The sequence below is a fragment of the Pteropus medius genome, unplaced genomic scaffold (assembly GCF_902729225.1).
Source record: "Pteropus medius unplaced genomic scaffold, Ma_sr-lr_union100, whole genome shotgun sequence".
In the NCBI taxonomy this organism is placed as follows: Eukaryota; Metazoa; Chordata; class Mammalia; order Chiroptera; family Pteropodidae; genus Pteropus; species Pteropus medius.
Window position 1 is genome coordinate 28,535,556 of NW_024340849.1, and position 22,495 is coordinate 28,558,050.

General features: G+C 39.9%; 1 protein-coding gene and 2 pseudogenes across 21 annotated transcripts in view; 1 reads left to right on the forward strand and 2 right to left on the reverse strand.

The window, feature by feature from the left end:
* Positions 1-22,495, reverse strand: part of FHOD3 (formin homology 2 domain containing 3) — a 422,036-nt gene that overhangs the window by 287,115 nt on the left and 112,426 nt on the right. The gene's annotated exons all lie outside the window — the stretch shown is intronic.
* Positions 10,594-10,712, forward strand: LOC120589792 (uncharacterized; annotated as a pseudogene).
* On the reverse strand, positions 14,358-14,475 carry LOC120589559 (uncharacterized; annotated as a pseudogene).

Sequence of the window (22,495 nt, forward strand, 5' to 3'; positions counted from 1 at the left end):
ACTCCCCTCAGAGCTTCTCTTCCTCAGTTCTTACATGACCCACCACAAAAGGGGTATATTACCCAGAGATACATCAGGCTGACCCCTTGATCCTGATGTCTCCACAGCACGTGACCTGACACAAAAAGCTAAAGGAAAATGAGTATGTGGTCAGAGCAACACCAAGCTAGAATTAAGCTTGACCGTGAAGAATTTTGGCAAAAGTATGTAGTCCATATTTTTAATTTTTTGAGGAACTTCCATACTGTCTTCCATAGCAGCTGTACCATTTTATCCAGCGATCCCACTTTTCGGTATTTATCTAAAAGAATTAAAATCAATATCTCGAAGAGATATCTGCACTCCCATATTCACTGCAGCATTATTCACAGTAGTCAAGATGTGAAAACGACCTAAGTGTCCATCAACAAATGAATGGATAAAGAAAATGTGCACACACATACAATTCAGCAAAAAGGAAATCTTTCAATAGGTAACAACATGGATGAACCTGGAGGATGTTATGCTAAATGAAATAAGCCAGTCACAGGACAAATACTGCATGAGTCCACTTTTATGAGGTATCTAAAATAGTCAAACTAATAGAAGCAAAGAAGCAAAGAACAGGATGGTGGTTACAGGACAACGGGGTGGAGGGCAGCGGGAAAGGGTAGAGGACATGGGGGGTTACGAATCCGTGGGCATAAAGTTTCAGTTAATCAAGATGAATAAGTTCTAGAGGTATGTGGCACAATGTTGGGTCTATAGTTAACAGTACTATACACTTAAAAGTTTGTTAAAAGGGTTGACCTCAAGTTAAATGTTCTTAACAGGTGGAGATTCAAGGATAGCTACCTCTGTTTTTCTTTCGACTCCTCAAATTCTTTGGGCTTCTTAACTCACACTGACAATAAGTGGTGAATAATTCCAAGCCAGACAAGCCTGCTTTGCAGGTAGACTCTTCATTAATTCTATGAGGAAAACTACTGTTAGATCCTACAGCTCTAGAAAAGGGGTACGAGAACTGAAAAGGCTAGTGAGCTGCCTTAAGGCCCAAATCTTAATGTTCTCAGCATTTGTAGCACAAAAAATTGCCAAGAGGCACCCACATAATTCTCATAATTCCCGGTGACGGTGAGCTGCAATCGCAGTGTGACGGTGGCCAGTCGCTCTGGAGGGTAAGTGGGACACCGAATGCCCCTGAGCCTGGCTCGAAGGAACCTGCAAGCTAATGAAGATGCTGACTGTGGAGGGTTCAAATAGACACTTAAGGGGGCAAGTCATGGAGAAGGAATCAAAAGCAGGAAAGAAAAAAACTGGGAGAGCTAATTTGGTGCCTGTGCTGAGCGACGGCAGTTGCCCTCCTCAGAATGCAAATTTCATTCTTACCCAGAAGAGTTCATTGTGCCTACAGGACATCTCTGACAAGTAGTATACACAGGATGGGTCAGAACTATTATCCTGTAACCTGTAACCCTCCCTCCCACCACAGAGAATCCGGACTTTGCCCTGAGGAGGGCCGGGCTTCTCCCAGGGAGCTTTCTGAATATGAGTGTGCAGAGTCCAGGACATGGGAGGAGAAGAGAGTAGCAAAGTCTGAGGAATTACCAGATGGGCTAAATCAGTCACTTCCCGTGGAACTGAAGGAGAGAGGGAAAGAGTAAAAAGAGCAACACCATGGGGCTCAGTAGCGAGTTTTTTGGATTTTCTATCCTAGGCAGCTTTGAGTTCTGACAGACATGGACAGGAGAGAAAGAGGCCTTGTGTTCTCTTGGAAGAAAGTAAAGAACCAATTTTAGCTCTTTCAAAATGACTCTTGTCTGCTGGATCCTTTCTTTACCATGGTACCACTCCAAGACAGGACCTGCTGGGAGCTGGCTTCAGCAGGCGACGCACAACACCAGGATCATCAACTCTAAGATCTGTGACTCTGGGCTGCATATTTCAACATTATGCATAAACTGCTTTTCTCTTTCCTATACCCATCACATTAAATTAGCGATGACCAACGTAGGACAATGAGATACGCGTTAGATTCATGTGGGATGTCATATCGGGGTTATAAATATTTTATTTTTCAATTGATTTGGGTGTTTTCTTTTTTCTTTGGGAGTAAGAAATGAAAGCGGTTTGCTAAGAAAATCATAATGTAGACATGGGTATGTTTAGCTTATTAAAAGAAACTAAACTGAAATATTATTATAGTAGGAATAAATAAATGAACAAAAGTGGTTATAAGTTATTCTTATATAAGACCCCAGATTTTGGAAGCCAGGTTCAGATTTTCCAGGTTCATTGCTCATTAAGCAATTACTTCACATACCTAAAGTTAATTAAAAGTTAAAAAATAATAAAACCATGTTTTCTAAATAGTCTCTCATGCAGTGATTTTCCTTACAAAAACAAGTTATGAATAATATTAGTCTAAACACTCTTCTATTTCATCTCAAAACACCACAGATGACCTTACATCAGACCTCCTGCAGGCCTCAGTCTGCTCTATCAAGCCCCACTGGCTGCCTTCCCCCTCATATTAATTCTACTCCAAGGTTTATCACTAACTGTTCATCAAATATGAAGTTTTCTTTCCTTTACCAAACTACAATAATAACATGACTTCAAAAATTCAAAAACAGAAAACAGACTATGGTCATTTTCATCATGATTATCATCACATAAAATCTGTAGTGTTTACTTACCCACTCTGGGTACCATTGGATAATGAATCAATAATGAAATTGGACTTGAAAAGCATTTTTCCCTATGTGATTCTTATTTTAAGATATATGTATCAAGAAAAAACTTACTAAACGAACTGAATATTATGTATATCAGAACAAGAGGAAAGAAATGTCACTTTTAAAGTTCCAAGAATTTTAGCCAAGCATGATATATTGGAAGTGTTTTTAAGCTTTACATTTTGCTGATATTTTACAATGCATTTCATTATCTCCTGTGGTAAGTCTGTGGAACAAGTTGGAGAAGAAGGAAGTAAAAGCAAAGAAAACAGTTAACGCAATGACTAAAGTTCTGGGGTCAGATGGACTTGAGTTCTAAACCTCATTTCTGGCTCTGAGACATTAATCAGATACCTTAAGCCCTCAGTCTTCGCCCTACACCTGTAACATCGGGATTACAAGGGCATGTAAGGCATAGTGCAGTGGAGACGTAAAGAAAATTAATAATTAAATAGTACTAAAAGTTATCTAAGCTATATACTTAATGTTTTGTGCCCTCCCAGTATGTTTCATCTTATAAATATAATAAAAACTGAAAATATGTGTGTACAATTTCCTTTCAATTATCTAACAATCAAGTCCAGTCATAGAATTGCTTTCAAACACAGCAAATGGTAGGCAGCTTCGAAGTGGAGTGATTTGAGGGCCAAAAAAGAAATTTAGTACCTTTAAATATTTCCAGTGTGTCCTCGCTATGCAACTTGAAATTCTACCATTCGGGATTAACTGATTTGGCTAAAACGCTTCAATCATCTTGTAAATGCAAATACTCCCGTGAGACCTCAGAGTAAAGGGATTCTTCACATCACTCCCAGAAAAGAGAGCACTAAGAAATGGCTGTCTTGAGGGGTGAGGAGCTAGGGGAGAGAACAGGAGAGAACCAGAGATCATGGATCAATGAGTAAAGGAAGACAGATGGAGGCTGCATGTTTGGTCACAGAGAGTACAAGGACTTAAGACCTCAGAGGAGTCAGGGAGCACAGCAACAGAAGGCACCCAAGTCAGATTTCTCAGTTGCAAGACCCCAGGGCAGCCCCCAGGGACAGCCAGAGGTCATATGCAGGCTTGCCTTCAGCATGTTGACAGGCACCCCGTCCTGAGTCATCCCACACAATTCACCTAGAGCTTCACTGGGCACAACAAGAGAGGAAGGAGGAACAGTGATCTGAGATCCTGTCCCTCGGGCTAGGCCGGGCGGTGGGAGAGTGAGGGGCAGAGAACAAAACGCTCCCTTGTGCAGAGGGAGTCAAGGAATCTTGTGTCTAAAATATTTTGTAAGCCAGGTGGGGAAAGGTGCGAATCACCTCTGTCGGCCACTGTCCACCTTCAGACCTCAACGTGAGCCAGCTCAGACAGGGGCATGTCACAAAGGAGGAAAGGCTGGGCAGGGCTCCCCAGGGGTCTGCAGAATAGGGCTTGATTATAATAAAAACAGGTTTTCGTTATTACAATAAACATGTGGCTCTGAAACAAATAAAAAATTCAATCCAAAATTCCAATCAAATTATTGTTATATATCCATCGTTTTGGATTATCTATGAGATGGCTTCTACCCCACCCATGATGCATCAGCACAGAAAACACAGAGTGGATTCTACTTCCTTCCCTATTTGAGCAATTTCAGGGACCTTCTTCCTGCATTGTATGTACTCAAACTTGCTCCTTTAATTCAAAGTAATCATTATTATTTTATTTTTATTATTATAAGAAGCCTAGAGTGAAATGAAAATATTCTTCATGGCACCATGTAATACAACTACTATCCTCCTTTTGCTCCATTTCCTTTCACGTTTTACACATTTCTCTCTTCTTTTTGTTATCTTTGAAAAGGTGTAAAAGCCCAAAGGACAAAGGCCTGCATAATCAATAGTCTCTCTTCTCTCCTGTTCCCACAGCCACCTGAGTCTCCATCTCAGAGGCAGCCAAAGGAACCAGTTTCTTCATTCATCATTCAGATATGCATTTGTAATGTGTTCATACATCAAGTTTGAAACCTGCTTTTACTTACCTTAAAAACTCTATCCTTGGTCACTACACTAAAACTGCAAGATATTCTATCGTCGCTAATTTGCTTAAACTCACCCTGTTGCAATTAAACATTAAGGTTGCTTTCAAATTTTCATTATAAAGAATGCTGCAGTAGTCATCTTGGGACATTGGCTCCTTTTTGCAATATTGTGGAGTACTTCCTGCAGCTGGAACACCCATCCCTTCCCCATCTCCACCAACCCTTTTGATAGCCATGCTGAAGGTTAAAAGAAGTATGCAGTCCATAGTCCACACCAGCCTTGTCATGCTATTGGAAAAGACCAGCTCATGTGGAAAAAACAAAGCCCATCAAAGTAGGCAAGGTCAATCTGGTGATGCCCAGACATGGTTATCACACGAAAAAGCCAAGGCCAAATCAAAACCATGTCCCTAAACCAAGCACAAAGTCTTGCAGATGATGATGAGATACACTATGGTCTGGGCCCCTCAAACACATGCTCATATCCTCGGGTTAATTCACAGGACTAATGTGTTTCATCCTGAGTATCATTCTTACTCAAGGTTTTGGGAAATGAGATATTATATTTATATTAATCAAGATACCTTGTACACTGCTGACAGGAATCTAAATTGGCACCGCCACTATGAAAAATAGTATGTACATTTCTCAAAAAATTAAGAATAGAATTACCATATGATCCAGCAATCTTTCTTCTGAATATCTACCCAAAAATTTTGAAATATTTATAAAGATATATGTATCCCTATGTTCATTGCAGCATTATTCACAGAAGCCAAGACATGGAGACAACCAAAGTGTCCTTTGATAGCTGACTGGATAAAGAAGATATGATACATATATAAATAGAATACTACTCAGCCATAAGATGAAACGCTGCTATTTGTGACAATATGGATGGATCTCAAGAATATCATGCTAAGCAAAATAAGTCAGATGGAAAAAGTCAAGAACCATATGATTTCACTCATATGTGGGTTATAAAACTGGAAGCAATAAATGAACAAGACAAACTCATAGAGACAGACAACAGTTTAGTGGTTACCAGAGGGAAAGGGAGGTGGGAGGACGTAGAAAAGAGTAAAGGGAGTCAAATATATGGTGACAGGACACTTAACTTTGGGTGATGAGCTCACAAGGCTGTAAACAGATGATGTATTATAGAACTGTACACTTGAAACCTATATAATTTTATTAATCAACATCACCCCGATAAATTTAATACAATGTTTAAAAATATACCTTAGAAGAGGCACAATTCAAATGAGTTTCTAAAGTAAAGCTCAGAAAATAAGAAAAGATATCAACAACATTTTGGTAGAGGCAGGCAGCTAAGGCGCTGCCCCCACTCCTCCCAGAGTCACTTCTTAGCCTGACCCCTGGACTGTGAAAATGCTGTGGTCTTTGATAGAAACCCATCTCAAATCCAAAAGAGAAGGAGCTGCCTCAGATGCTGTGTGGAAGTGCCTTTTAGGTGATCCGTGCAGGTCCAGGGCAAAGGTCTGAGGGTTCTCTGCCAGACATGCCACCTCCCTAGCAAGGGACGTACAAGGCAGCCTTTTCTCTCCCCACCCTACCCCGTCAGTCATTTTTTTATTCATTTGATAAGTTTGAAATGAGAAAGACTACAGGCCTAGCATATACTAGATAAAGAGATGAAAAACATAGCTCCTCTTTCAATATCTCTATTCTGGTGGAGGGAGGTGGATACATCTAATAGCTTTTAGAGCACCAATTTACACTAAGCACCCAGGGAGAACATTGCGGGGTAACATTGGGTGGAGGGTAACAGGAATGGGAATTGAGTTTGTATATGAACTGGTGAGGGTGAACTGGGCAGCCATCCTTCAGGACTTACCTCGGACAGCATGTAATTCCATAACCTCCCTAACCAGGGCGCATCCCTCAATTCTCTTGACTTCCTTGCAGATCCTTACTGACTTGCAAAGCCTTTCCATTCAAAAAGGGTTCAGTTTGGGACATGTGGACTAAAGCGAGGCAAAACTTGCCAATGAGGCATTATCCCATGACCTCTCCGGGGAGCAATCTCCAATTCTGATGAGACAGGGCGTTGGAAAAGGAAAATGCCCACAGAGGCTTAGGCCGCTGAGTAGGAGAAATCAATACGTAGATTTAAAGCTGTTAAAAGACAGCCTGACTCTGTTGCTGGCTTCTCGTGTTGCTGGCTTCTCGTGTTGCTGGTGGTTTCAGACTGTCATTAACCATGATCCATCATTCTGATAACCCCCAGGGCCCTTCTGTGCTGCAGGGAGACTAGGTTCCCAGTGTTCTGAACTCCCCTGTGCCTGCTTCAGGTGACAAATGCACATTTTGAGGTCTGGTTTTCAAACATTTTGCCCATGTGGATCAGTCCTGTATTTGCAGCTGGATTAACCATGGGCAATTCTTCAGCAGTTCTAAACCCTTTAATGTCTGCAGTCCTAGCAATGCATTTCTGTCCTTGAAGCCTAACCCAGTAGAGAAGCCACGGCATCAGTTCATCAGCAGAAGCCTGGAAGAAGATTGCATTCCTTTGGCTGCAATAAAAAGTCCTGGAGAACTCGAATAGGGTCAGAACTCTTCACTAATTGATTTAGAAGAAATTTGGAACTTTGGTTTTAACTGGAGTTATATTAAAATCCAGGAGACTACAATCATGATTGCTGTGGCTAATTAGATAGCATCTCTGTGGTTACTACCTGGAATCGCCCAGGATTCCTGGAACTTACCAACAGAGCATCCTCGATCGGAAAAAGAAAATCCAAGATGAGGCAGAGGCCCAAATCTTCATTTGACGCCGTTAGCCAGGCCATCAAATATTGAAGTGAAACAAAGCTTATTTTTATAGGAATTTTAAACACTGCCTCATGGTCAGTCAGTGGGATGATTTAGAATCCCTCTTCTTACATCAAATAAATTGAACAGGAATGGAGAAAGGAAATAACTTGCACCATGTCCCACTCCATTTGTGATTTATTTACTCCTCAGACCAACCATATCCACCCTACCAGACACCATGAAATGTACTTTCCATACATTAGTATTTATTATTCTCATTTTTCAGGGAGATTAAATAAAACGCCTGCATAGGAGTCATAGTCCTAAAACTCAAGGCACGACTCAAATCCAGAAGTTTTTAACCCACCCCTACCCCCCACCCCCACCTATTCCATGCTCTTTCCCTTTAAACAAGACATCATTTCATTCACCACCATGAGAAGCAGCCCAGATGTCTCCCAAGTATCCTGGAAAAGGATGGATTATCTAAACCCCGAGCCAGCCTCCATTTTCTTCCCACTGTATTGTACTATTCCCCTGGAAAATGGCAGAAGAGAAAAGGCAATAGTCAAGCTCCTACCCTCCAAGAGAACCACTCGTGGCATCTCTATAACTACTGAATGTCATCACAGCCAGCAACTTTGGTGACATACAGTCATCACAGTTTGCTGAGCCTGTCCTACTCAAATTATCCTACCGCAGTCTTTGTAGAAGAATTTGGCAGCATCTAAACTATAGTGGTACTTTTATTTCTAGGAATTCATCCTGATAATACATACTCCCCAACACACAATGAAAAAATGCACATGCCTATGCATATGACAGTTGTTGAACAAACTGTGGCACATTCACAATGGAATACAACACAGCTGCAAAGAAGGATGTAGACAATCTCTATGAACTGATATGAAGTGATTTCCAAGACATTGTTAAGTAAAAACACCAAAGTGCAAGAGTATCTATAGTATGCTACCCTTCATGTTAGAAAGAGGAGATAAGAAAATATTCATGTATCTGCTCATTTTGTGCAACAATAAATACAGAATGATAAATGAGAAACTAAGGAGATCGATTATCTACAGGGTGGGGTGGGAAGAAGGTGGAAAGAAGAGGGGAAAGGGATAAGGAGAAAGTAACACCTCTTAGTATGCCTTTTTGTGTTGTTCTGGTTTTCAAAACCATGCTTATGTTCCTCATATTCAAAAAATAAATAATTAAAATCAACCAGGATGTGAAGGGACAAAAAATGAAGTACAAAAAGTAACAAATGAATCTAACTATACTACAAATGAATAATATAACCACACTGAAAGGAGCGGGGAAAGCAAAGAACTAATCTAAGCAACTTTGGAAAACAGTATCTTGACTAGCTACTGTAATGCCAAAGATAAAAAGAACTGTACAATAATTATTATACTCTAGCGAGTAGGTTTATTCCACGGGCACATCGGTTAACAATTCAGAAACTATTCTACTTTATTCTGTATTCTAAGACTGAGTAAATAAGTAAACATATCGCGGTTAACAGGAGCCAGGTTTCTCTTCAAGGAAGAAAGGAGTTACGAATGAGAAAAGGAGCAAGACTAGAATAAGCCCTGTGCAGTTAGATTAGAATAGGTCAAATCAGTACAAATTCAAAGTCTGTGAAAAGAAGATACATAGAGACAGGGAAGTGTGTGTGTGTGTGTGTGTGTGTGTGTGTTTCCTAGCTCTGTGCTCTGAGTAGGTATAAAATCAATGACACCTCAATATCAGTGAGCACATCTGGCCTCTAAGATCTTGGTTTCTAAATACTATTGTCTACTAAAGGAAACAGGACTCCTTGAAGAAATGGCTGCTTCTAGGACTGGGCAGGACAAGTACGAAATGAGCATAAAACATCTTGAGATACCGAGATGAAAAAGTACAAAAAATATGATGAGGATATATCTTAACGGACAGTGGAGTCAATCTGAAAGATCTCTCAATGGTCAAATCTGGAAGAATTTGAGCAATAAAATCAATGATAATAGTAATGGTTTATAACATGTAGAATCAACCAAATATCCATGAGTCCATACCAGTATTAATAAGCAAATGAATAAATAAATAGAGAAGGGAAGCTGTTCCTCATAGTAGAATTCCGATTCTGAAACGCATATAGAATAATGGAAATAGAAAATTACCATTTGGTAAATGCAACGGTAATGACTGTGGTAGGCAAGAATTTATCAAGCAATTAGAAAGTATGATGACAGGCAGGATATTTAAATAATCTCAAAGCATTTCCCGGCAAGATGTGTATTAATTACAAAGGAGGAAGTTAACTACATTTTATTGAAGAAAGTTTGCACTTTGCCCAAATGACCCAAGTTACCATCAGCAGCAATGGAACCTCTCAGTATCATATCCACCCTCATGAATTAAACTGAGGTGGAAAACATTTCTGTGGTATTTTTGTCCAAAAAAAAAAAAAGCATATCCTGAATTCAGCCATGAGGAAACATCAAACAAACCCATTTTGAGAAACATCCTACAAAATAATGGGCCAGTACTCTTTAAAAGTGTCAAGGTCATGAAAGAGGAAAACTGAGGAACGGCCACAAACCAGAAGAGACATAGGAGACATGACAACTAAGATGAAATGTGTGAGCCTGGACTGGATGCTAAATTAGTCCCCAAGAACTTAAAAAAAAAAAAAGGACAGTAGCGGGACAACAGACAAAATCTGAATCAAGAATATAGAATAGTTAATAGTATTATACAGTATGAATTTCCTGGTTTTGATGCATGTACCATGGTTTATAGTATTGATAACTAGATGTTAACATTTGGGGAAGCTGGGTTAAGGGCATATTGAAGGTCTACGTATTAATTTTGTAATTTTGGTGGGAGGTCCATAATTTTTTTAAATAAAAAGTTAAAATATAAAAATAAATTTAAAAACAAAAATTTTCCCATCATACTCTCATTTCTTGGGAAGCTGCCTATATTTTTCCTGTACAACCATATAGAAGGTGAGACAAAGAAACAGACTGAATGAAAAATAAGCATATCAATGTAAGAAGCCAAAGGTCAACACAAGAAAATCATCTGATAAAAAAAAGTCTAGTCTACAGCCATGCCACCCTGAATGTGCCTGATCTCATCTGATCTCGGAAGCTAAGCAGGCTCGAGCCTGGTTAGTACTTGGATGGGAGAGCACCTAGGAAGACCAGGTGCTGTAGGTGTAAAAAGAAAAATATCTAGTAAAGAAAATGCATTTTTAAGAAATGAGGAACAAAATCCTCTAGGAATTTTAAAAGCAGAAAATTTATCTCTTTTGAGCTAAATGTGCAAATGTATTTTTGTGGATGATAAACATATTATCGTGAATATACTTCGAAAGAAAAAAAAAAACAACTGTTGGCCTCCACAGACTACTTTCAGCTTAAAGAATGCCATATACTTAAGGAGAATGTTTGAACCACAATCTTGCAAACACATTACATGAAATAGCAAACAGGAAAGGAGATGTGGAGAACAGGAGTGGGGAGCGGGCACCAAGGACATGTGGGATGTCCAGTGTCTGGAAGTTGCTGAGTATTCCAGTCGCTGGCAATGACATTTCTAAATTGTGAAAAATAATGACGCTCTCATACCATGACTCATAAAGGAAACACTGTAATCAGTAATTTATTATTCTATTCCTCAGCTTTATTCACTGACTCGCATGAACTGGAGTAAAAAGTCCTAACTTAGCATAACTTGGCTTAGTCTTTCTGATTTGGGCAGCGGGGTGGTGGGAAGGACTTTTTTTTTTCCATCATGCAAGGTGTCACTATAACTTGAGCAAGGTCCCTTCTAGCTCGACCAAATTCAATGAGTCCACAACTCTATGAGTAGGGCACATTTTGTTCCACAGGGAAGCACTGCATCTAAAATGTGACTGTGCTATCTATAATTAAGGCACCTAAAGGCAATTGCATGGCCCAGCTGTGTGAGTGCTGGCTTCCCAATGTACTATCCGTACAATGACCTTAGCAATCAAAATAAAGAAGTCCACCAGCAAACATGAAGCTAAGAAGAATGCTGCCAGTCAGGGCTCTCTACCCACTGCAACAGCTACCAGACATCCAGCCCACAGCAGGGCTGTTAAGTCATGTGTTGAAGCCTTCCGGACCTCAAATCAAGTCTCCCTGCCGCCAGGTGGACTTCCTATAGGCCCCCAGCCTCAGTCTGGTCCTCTTCCTCTATGTTCTCATAGAACCCTGCACTTCCACATGGATGGCACTTCAAACAATGAAATATAATTGGCCATTTCTCTCCCTTTCTCTCAGCTGGACTTAAGCTATCTGAAGCCAGGGTCCATGCATACCCTTCCGTACCTCCCCAGGGGATGATACAGTGCCTGGCCTGTGCAGGCACCCAGTGCATGTTAGCGGGCCGGTGGAGATGTAGGAGGCACACCTGACCATGCATTCAGTCCAGCTATGTTCGTTCACGTAACCTACTTGACTGAACTCCTACATGCCAGGCAGTGTCCTAGGTGTCGAGAATGTCGTGATGACAAAGACAGAGGAGGAGCTAGCCTCTGGAAATGAGAATCTAGTAGGGGACACTGACCTTGAACATATGACCATGCAAATGATTATATTATTACAATTGGGGAAAACATGGTTTAAAAAAAAGGTAAAGCAGAGCTATTAGATCATGTAACTGAATAACCTTACCACATGAGCTCTCAATTTAAAAAGAGTACCCAAGGCAATGACAGGGTTTGGGGAGGGTGGAAATAATCTCAGCAGTCACAACCCCACACTTTAAAAATCCAAGGGAAAAAAACTAGAGACGAGCCAAGTGCCAGCCTCAGGGAAATGGCTACACATGGCTTATCCCAACAACCTGAGGGACTATAACTACTGAGCCATTTAAAAATGACAAGTATGTGAACTATGTTGATATGTGGGAAGATATTAATAGAGTTTATTATGGATTAGATTTTTTTTCTACTATAGAGGTGCCTAGGTTCATTAACAAAAATTTCAGAACTTGGCCTCAACCTCTCCTGCCTCCAAGATAACCTACACTCCCAGGGCCTGGCAGCCCTGGTGACCCTCAGGGTCTTGGTGGCAGAACAGGAGCACCAGGAGGGCTTTGGAGGCCATCCAGCAGGTCTCCTCGTTTCCCAGATGCAGACTCCAAGGCGTATGGTCAGGGCGCTGACATGGGCCAGTGTCTCACGCCCTTTCCATCCCACATGGGGACAAGGGGTTCCTTAGATAAGGCTGGAGATCAGGTGGGTGACCATATCCTCCAACAGGAAGAAAAGGCTCTCCCCTGGGAGGATGTGGAGAGGCTTCCTGAAATGCCCTGGAACCCGCTCTTCCAACAGAAGACGACAACTAGGCCGGTCCTCACAGCAGGTGGCTGGCTGAACCTGAAATGTCCCCGCTATTTTTCAAAGGTTAGTGGTTTAATCTTTAGCTACTCGAAGTATGGAGCCTGGACCAGCAGCACCAGCATCACCTGGGAGCTTGTTAGAAGCACAAAACTTTTGTCTCACTCGAACCTATTAAAACATCATCTGCGTTTTTAACAAGATCCCCAGAAGAGTTACATGCACATTAAGATCTGACAAGCACTAACGCAGCCCTAGAGCATGGAGGATTCATTTATTCTTTCTTCAAAGCTTCACATACTTCTCTGCTAAATCCTGGGGCAGACCCAAAGGTCTGACAAGGTGCCTACAAGGTCCTCTGGAAGAGAAAGCCAAGTAAGCAAGTGATGCAGCTGCTCTATGCAACCCCAGGGAGAGGAAATCCACAGCTGAAACACTTAAGCCGTTTTGAGAAAGAAGCCAGAGGGTCCAAGGTTGAGGATGGATCTATGAAAGTCTTTAGAAAAACTACATGTTAAACTACAATAAAAGAGCACCCTTAATAAAAATAAAAATAAAAGTAAAACATACATCTAGGGCCTTTTACACAACTCCCATCAGTCAGTACAGTGCTGTGCTGTTCTTTCCATTTAGCATCCTCTGCTGGCTAGGAACGTTCACAGTCTCTCTTGCCCAATGTTGCCGTGCCCTGCTGTAGATTAACTTTGTTTTGTTGCAGACAACATGGATTCTAAATGGCCTATATCAGCATCTTTCAGCTTGACTTAGAGTTCAAGGCTGACACAGAGTCATCCAAGCTGAGATCAGACATTTACTAGCTTGGAAATTCCTAGACAAGTGATATAATTCAAACCCTAACCCCAAGTGAGGGCAGGCCTGGAATGACAAATCCCACCACACCCGGCCCCAAGCCTGAGAGGGTAACCTGCCTAGTCATCTCCCCAGTCAGGTGGGCATATTTTCTGTGGCCCATTCTTTCACCAAGGATGTGGTCCTGAGGGGCTTGGCTTTAAATAAGGATCCTTGGGCCTAAGGTTTCGTCTTCTATCCCCACCTCCCTAGGTGTCTTTAGGCCAAGACTGACCAACTTTCCTGGGGCTGCTCTAGCATCAGTTCACACAGTTCTCACTTATGAAAAGGTTTTTGGATGTTGGGGATTTCCTGTGATTTCTTGTTATCTTGCTACACATTTAAAAGGATGCTCAATATTTTATAGACAGCAGTACTAAGTGTTCTGTAAGATGAGAGTTTTCAGGATCTCCCACTTTCCATACTGCCAAGAATAGAAGTCCCAGGGTATACAGTCAGTGTATGTATGAATGTATGTATGTATGTATATATGTATGTATGTATGAATGTGTGTGTGTGTTTGTGTGTGTGTGTGTGTGTGTGTGTCTATATATATATATATATAAATTAGGTGAGGCAACCTTTGGTTGACCTCACTGACTGCAAGGACCTTGTCATCTTATAATCTCTTATTTTTTATTTTTTATGCCTATAGCACCTGGTCTTCCTAGGTGGTCTCCCATCCAAGTACTAACCAGGCCTGACCTGCTTAACTTCCGAGATCAGACGGGATCGGGCTTGTTCAGGGTGGCATGGCCGTAGACGTCAATGAGATATTTTAAATCAAGCTTTTTTTCTTACACAAGCTGTGCATGCAAAATAATTTAAATCCCATCTAGTCTAGCCTCTCATCCACAAAAAGATCTGATCCTGTGTCTCACTAGCTGGAGGAACAAGTCAAGTAAGCACATTTAACAAAATGCTGAAAAATGAGGACAAATAGAAAGAAGAAATAACACCAATCTCTCTACTATTAGACATATAGTTTATTTATAATATTTATTATTAGAATTCCTTATTATAAATAACACTTTAAAATGAACATGTTTATGTTTTGTGTTTTATGACATTTCCTTAGGATTCATTTCTGGAAATTAAAATTATTGAGACAAAGGGAATCAATTTGTAAAAGTATTTTCTAAATTAATAAATAATAGCTAAATAAATGTTGCTTAATCACTTTTCTGAACGAACTATACTTCCAAAGCAAGAGCGAAGTTTGAGAATGTCCATCTCACAGTGTCCTATTAAGTTTGGGAGGTACAAACGATTTTGTTCAAGAGTCACTGTGTGGGTCTAAGACATTAAGACATTTGAACAATTAAAGAGAATGGAAAAGAGAAATATAAGACTGTAATCTAAACTGAAAAGGCAGAGAATTATAAATCCAAAAAGAAAAGCTACCATCAAAAAAAAAAAAAAAATGCCTCCCCGCCAAAAAATACAGTCCAGAAAAAGTGACAAAGAGCAGTGAACAAAAGTCAAGACACAGCCATTATTATATACAAGTTAAACATCTGCTTTTCAAAAGCAGCAAGAAGGTGCCATTTACTGCTTTCTGTGGTTGACATGAGTGTAAGCACTGTCTTGGTTCTGCCTGCCAGCCTTCCTCCCTTCCACGTGTGACCCCCACATGCCCAGAGAAGGACAGGCTGAGCCGGGTACCCAGTACACACTCAAAGGTCCCTTGAGATCACAACTTCCCAGGCTATAATCAGAGCACTAATTCCAGAAACCCACTGGTCCTTCCCTCATCTACGTAAGATGAAGTTGGCAAACATATCCCTGCTCCTTTTCTAAGAAAAAAAGACCTTTAACAGAAATCTTAAACTGGTGATTTTGTTTTCAACCTCTCCATCCACCGAAGTTAAGGAAACCAAAAGATACATTTCATCAATTTCTAAACAGCAAACATCAAAACTGACAGTCTTATTTAAAATTTAAAAAATAGAGAAAGGAAGAAAGTCTTTAAACTAGCATCCAGCTGGCGCTCTGTAGATTCTTTGTATAGTGGATTTTAAATTACAGATGAGAGTAAAACAACATGAGCAAAAATAAAGAGTAATCAAGGTCTCTTTCTGCAGAAAATCTCCAGGACAGCCTTGGCCCTGATGGTCTCTGGCCACCATGCCAGCTGTAATAACCGCTCTGAAAAACACAGCTCCCCGAGAAGCAAGGGTTTCTTGGTAAATAAAAGCTATGATTACTGGAAAGCGGAAATGCTCAAGAAGAATCACCAAAAGGAAAAAGGATTTTGAAAAATCTTCAGAATTATCAAATGGAGTCAACCTTTACTGACTAGACACAAAAAGCCTTCCTGAGGACACGCTCTGCATGCTGCACACTCCCTGCACTCTCTCTAGTCCCTGTGTATTTTTCCACCTAACAAGTTTATTTTATCATCACAATTACATTCAACAAAACTTGCTCTCTGCAAAACAGTCTTGGTTTCTGTTGCTTCTCTGGAAACTTCCTTGATCCCTCCCACTTAAAGGACAGTCATATCACATTTTCCTTTTATAGTATTACATGACACAAATTATAATGATAAACCCATCTCTAAACCATATGTTAGTGGCTCTGAAATTAAAACAAAATGTAGATTGTCCAGTACTGCAGAATCTAAGATTTAGAAGGAACCTCAGAGGGCACCACATTCTACTCTCCACCCACTAAAGACACACCCTAACCCAGCCATCAAGCTTGCTCAATCTAGTATCCAATCTGTCCACCAGTAACCTCTATCCACCAAGGTAGTAGAGGTAGCTTGCCTTCTGGAGCCACCCAGAACAGGCCTACTCCTCCCCCAGGACAGACCTGACCTCCAGGAAGACACTGTGCACGATCCTGCCAGGATTCCAGGCCCAGCTGCCCAAAAGCCCTCCAGCCAAACACCCTCCAAAGAGTCAGGAACCCTCCTAAGATGCTCCTTCCAGAGCATTACATCTGGTGCCTCTGTATCCCTTTGACAGAATATAAAGCTTTATAGGCCATCTCATCCTATAAAGTTTTATATTCTGTAAACATAGTCAACTAAAACATACAGGTCATCTTTTATAGAAGTGCTGTTTTTGCGGTTTCTTTCTATACTCCTGTAATGAAATTTTTAACCCGAGGCAAGACATTTATTTCAATTACATTTCACCTCCTTAGTTGATTTCAACCTTGGGATGTCAGCTTTATCATATAACATATTAAGTACTCCTATCAGCTTTCTGTCACTTGAAATTATTTTGAATATGTCCTCAGATATAGGACATTAATTTATTTTTCAATTACAGTTGACATACAATATTATATTGGTTTGAGGTGTACAAGAGTGATTAACATTTATATATCTTATGAAGGGATCCCTTTGACCAGTGCCCATCTGACGCCATCCATGGTTATTACAATATTATTGACTAAATACCCTATGCTGTATAGAACATTCTCGTAACTATTTTTATAACTGGCAACTTGGTTTTTTTTTTTTAAAGGTACAAAGCATTGATTTTTTTTCTTTAATAAAGACATGACAGCCTATGGCATCCAGTGGGTCATATAAGACTCATAAAAAAGATTATTTTTAAACAAATGGTGATTTCGTCTAACTAATAGTAACATCTACTCACAAGGATATTATCTGAATCCTTACCAAATCTATTCTCAAAATAAGACCTACCAGGCCAATGCTATCTCCGACCTGAGGCTGATTTAGCCCTATTCACTTAACACTAACCAACACTGATTCCTAGTAATTCTGCAACCATTTAGAAATTCTCATATTATATTTATTAATTTGCCCCAAAATTTTACTCTTAATTCAATAAAAAATTACTGATGATTTACTATGGACTGGGTGGTATAGATTTCATTAGAGATTGTTGTCAGATTCTAGGAAACAAACATGTTAACCTTATGTCCCACTTTGAAAAACTGGCTAATTTGCTCAACCCTAGTCTTTGGCAAATGGACATCATTCACAATGAAATAACCTGTAATTTAGATCAATGCCAATGAGCTGTCAAAGTCCCATATCTTTGTTCTCTTTCAGATAAAGATCTTTCGATTGCATGAAGAGATGAAAGTATTTCCTTGTTCTGAGGTCTTTCAGCTTCACACTCTGAACCTCAAGGTCTCTGGAAATAACCAGAGATCTGGTGTTTCCATGAGGCAAAAAACACCCATTTGCATCAGTAAGTTTATCACCCCATCATATGAATAAGACAAACAAGTCTGCTAGCCTGTCAACTCTTTATAGAGCCTACTTCTTACTTTTTCTTGCTGCAAAGCAGCAGGTTTCCTCCCCAGTGTGGGCAGTGTCGTGCTACCTTCTGGATGTTCCAGGGAAGAGGAGAGGCCTCTCCCCTAAGCAGCGCCTCCACCCTCAGTTCTGCTGTGCTCTCCTGCCTGCCCTCTCTGTGGTGTTCCTCTCCTGTCAAGCCTTGGACTCCTCGCCTTGACGCCCTGATTATTTCTCCAATCCTAAAAATTCCTTAACCTATGTTAACAAACAAAAGGTAAACATTTTTGAAAGCCATACTTTTCCCCATAGCAAAGAAATGCGCGTCATCTGTAACAGATATAACAGATATCTGCTTCAAAGTAAAAAGAGAATATGGTAGCCGCTCTGTAACATTTTAGTCATATATAAGAACTGAGTCCTTTTGTGGCTCCCCCTGGAGCCTGCCATAGAAAACTAGGTGTCTTCTTCACCCATTATGGCTGGGCCTCTGAATTATTAGTTATAAGTCTACTTAGTTCTTCAGCTCCCTTTTCCCACTGAAGTCTGCTAATCTTTTAAGATTGGTAGCAATTAACACTATGTAAGGTGTCCCTCCCCTGCCAACAAAGAGACACAGCAGATACATGTGACACCCTGAAGAAGCCCTATGCCTCACAGCATTGCTTCTCACAGCAGAGTAACCAGCTTAAATTTACACTCTAAAAAATTATTCCTGAGACCTACAGGGAGCATTTTCCCTATGTTTTCTTCTAGGAGTTTCATGGTTTCATGTCTTATATTTAAGTCTTTAATCCATTTTGAGTTAAATTTTGTGAGTGGAATAAGACAGAAGTCAAGTTTCATTCTTTTACACGCGAATATCCTGTCCTCCCAACACCATTTATTGAAAAGATAGACTCTCTTTCCTCCATCGAGTATTCTTGGCTTTCTTGTCAAATACTAGTTGACCATATATGCATGGGTTTATTTCTAGGCTCTCAGTTCTGTTCCATTGGTCCATTTGTCTGTTTTCATGCCAGTACCATACTGTTTTGATGACTATAGCTTCACAGTATAGCATGGTATCAGGAAGTGTGATGCCTCCCGCTTTCTTCTTTCTCAAGATTGCTTTGGCTATTAAGGTTCTTTGTGGTTCCATATAAATTTGAGGAGTGTTTTTTCTATTTTATTCAAAATGCCATTGGAATCTTGATAAGAACTGCACTGAATCTATAGGTGGCTTTTGGTAATATTGACACCTTTACAATATTAACAATTTAATAATTCCAATCCACTTACATAGATCGCCTTTTCATTTACTTGTATGTTCTTTGATTTCTTTCATCAGTCTCTTGCAGTTTTCAGAATACAGATCTTTCATCTCCTTGGTTAAATTTATTCCTAAGTATTATATTGTTTTTGATGCTGTTGTAAATGGAATCAATTTTTTAATTTCTTTTGCAGAAAATTCATTGGTAATGTATAGAAACACTACCAATTTTTGTATACTCTAGCCACTGCTTGCCATGCTAGTTTGTCAGACTTCTTGGTGGCAGGGATTTCTGGGGAAAATCAATCTTCAATTTCTAATTGGACCTCAAAACCCTTCATAAGGTGCCACTTCCTAAGCCAAGCTTCATGTATCAGCATGGTATATCTTGAGTTCAAGTAATGTTAGCATGTGGTCCCTTAATTAATTTAGCATGCTCGATTAACTTTTTTAGGTTAATTCAAATACTTTATCCACTCATTTATCCATTCATCCACCTACCTATTTCAGACCAGGCTCTGGGCCAGGCACAAGGAACACGAACATAGATAAGAGATAGCCTTGATCCATGAGAATCCTTGAACCATCTGGGGAGTCAGCCATTGGTTGCAAACCAGTGTACTAAATTCCTGAGACTGGAATCAACAAAGATCTGGGTAACATAAAATGAAACAACTAAATTTTGCCTGACGGATTTGGAGAAGTCATCCTCAAGGTAATAAACCTTGAACTAAATTTTGCAAGAAAGAAAAAGGTGGTGCCTTTGGGAAGAGAGAAGAGCATTAACTACATTAATATATGAAAACACACAGGGAGCATTCAGGGCTGGTGAGAGGAACACCTGTATGAGTCGCCTGGGCAGGCAGCAAGAAACTGACCACGACAAGGGACATGCCAAGAATTGTACTCTGCACACAATGGGAATCAGAAAAATTGTTTTGTGTTGTGTATTTCAGAAAAGAGACATAATCGGATCTGGTTTTGAGATAAATCCCTCTGCTGGCAATATGATCACCCTTGTCTCATAGTTACCATATCTTAAATCACGCCTCTATAAACAATGACAACTTAATAATTGTTTTTCTTCTAAATATAAGATCACCATCATGCTAAGTATACATTTATATTTATTAAGCTTTGTAGGAACTTAATCACTTCTGTCTCAAATCTTCTCTCATATTTTTTTCTAGAAACACACCTCAACTCAACATGTACCATATTTATAAAGGGAAAGTAAAGGCTACGAAGACAGATCTGAGTTCAAATCTTAACTGTGCTACTTCCTTGCTGTGTGTCCTCATTTCTAAAAATAATTCCTACCTCACTGTTTGGTGGGTGAGTGCTAAACAAAGCCACTCACTGTGTGATTTGGGACACATTCTTCGAGTTTTACAGAAAATGAAGATAATAAGAGAACCAACCTTAGAGGTTTGTAAAGATTAAATAAGACAAAAAAAAAAAAGTAACAGTTATTACCACAAAATCCAGACCCAAAATAATTAGTTACCAATATAATGTATAAAAAGCAACTAGTCCAGCACTGAGAATGAGGTAGGAATCGAATAAATGTCATTTCCTTCCTTCTTAAACATATCTATGCTTTCCACTTCTTTAGGTATTTTTGGCTTCTTTCTATGTAAAGAGCGTCTTCCAAAGCACCTAGTCTATGGATGGAGAGCCCACCACATGAAGCAGTTAAGTACCTGCTTCCCCCACCTCCATCCTCACTCCCATACCTCCTTATGCTCTGCTTACTTGGGTACCAAACACGCTATTATTTTGTTACTTACACCTCCATCTCCTCCTCCTGGAGGCTAAGAGACAAGTTTTCTCAACTGGAATCACCAGGACCTATGGAAAGCCCTCATTGCATAGAGGTATGGGTTCTGCATCCAAAACACCAAAAGCCCAGATCCACCACTCACTAGCTGCATTATTCTCACTAAGTTACTTAGTGAGAATGGGCCTCATTTTCCTCACCTGAAAGGTGAGAAAAGTAACGGCACCCTGTAGGCCTGCTGTGAGGGTGAGATGAAGTAATGCACATCCACTGCTTCCTGTCAGAACAAAGTTGTATGTATATACGTAATGTGTGCGTATACACACACATCTACAATCTAGTTAACAGTTTCACATGTACACTCAACCCATGCCTTCATTTACTGAGCACTAACCATATACATATTTTAAATATAAATGACGGGTGCTGAAGCAACGATACAATGACTTTAGAATTTCAGTTTTAAAAAAACTTGGGTTCTTCATAAAACTGATCAAAAATATCTTTCTGAATTAAAACAACATTCTTTTTTCATTTATTAAATTCTTTCGGAGTCAAACACCATCAGTAGGATCTCCTCTTTTTTCACTATTTTTGCTACATAAACATAACCCATTTCATGGGTCTGGCCACATTTGCTATCACTCTGATCGTTCTAAGTTTAGTTGACTTTGAATATATTGTTAGAATGATTACTAAAAAGTTATATGACCTGTATCCCACATTTCTATTCCTGCTTTCCCTTGACAAGCTATGTCAGCCATAGAGCTAGATGTGTTTGTCAAACAGCTATACTCAACAGCTATATTATATCCCTCAACTGTAATAATTCTTTTGTTAATAGAACCATTAATTTGCAACAGAATGTGGCTAGAATGCAGTTTCCAGTAAAAGATCTGATAATTCATTCATTCAACAAATATTTATTGAGCCTCTGCTCTATGCCACACATTGAGAAGGTGCTGGGGACACAACAGTGAACAAATGATCAAAGATCCTAACCCCCATGAAATGACATGGGGGGAAGAAGAGCACAGAGAGACAGGACAATTAACAATAAATATAATAAGACAATTGTACTAATGCAGTCAGTTCTGCTATAACATCATATGCACGTTCCTAAACATCACCGTGCTATGAAAAAATCAAATACTAAAAACCAAAAGGCATATTGGGGGTGGAGCAGGGAGAAAGAATCCTAATAAAAATTGTAGCACAATTTTATACATACCGAGTGCTTAAGAAACACATAAATACTACAATCAATATGGTACTGGACTAAGGAAAAAACGTGCTTGTAGAAGTGGGCATCAAAAGGAGTACCGCCTGTGAGCTAATCGTGGAGTGAAAGGAGGATTACTGGAAATGGGAGAGAGAGTTGTAACACCACATGCAGACAGAGTACCTCATAAAACAAGATATTAAGGAGTCAGATGGCTGATGTTTGAAGTGTGAGCATGTGTGCATTTTGTATATTCCCAGGTGGCTTGGCTCAGCTGGGTGCAATTTTCTGCATTCATCTACTGC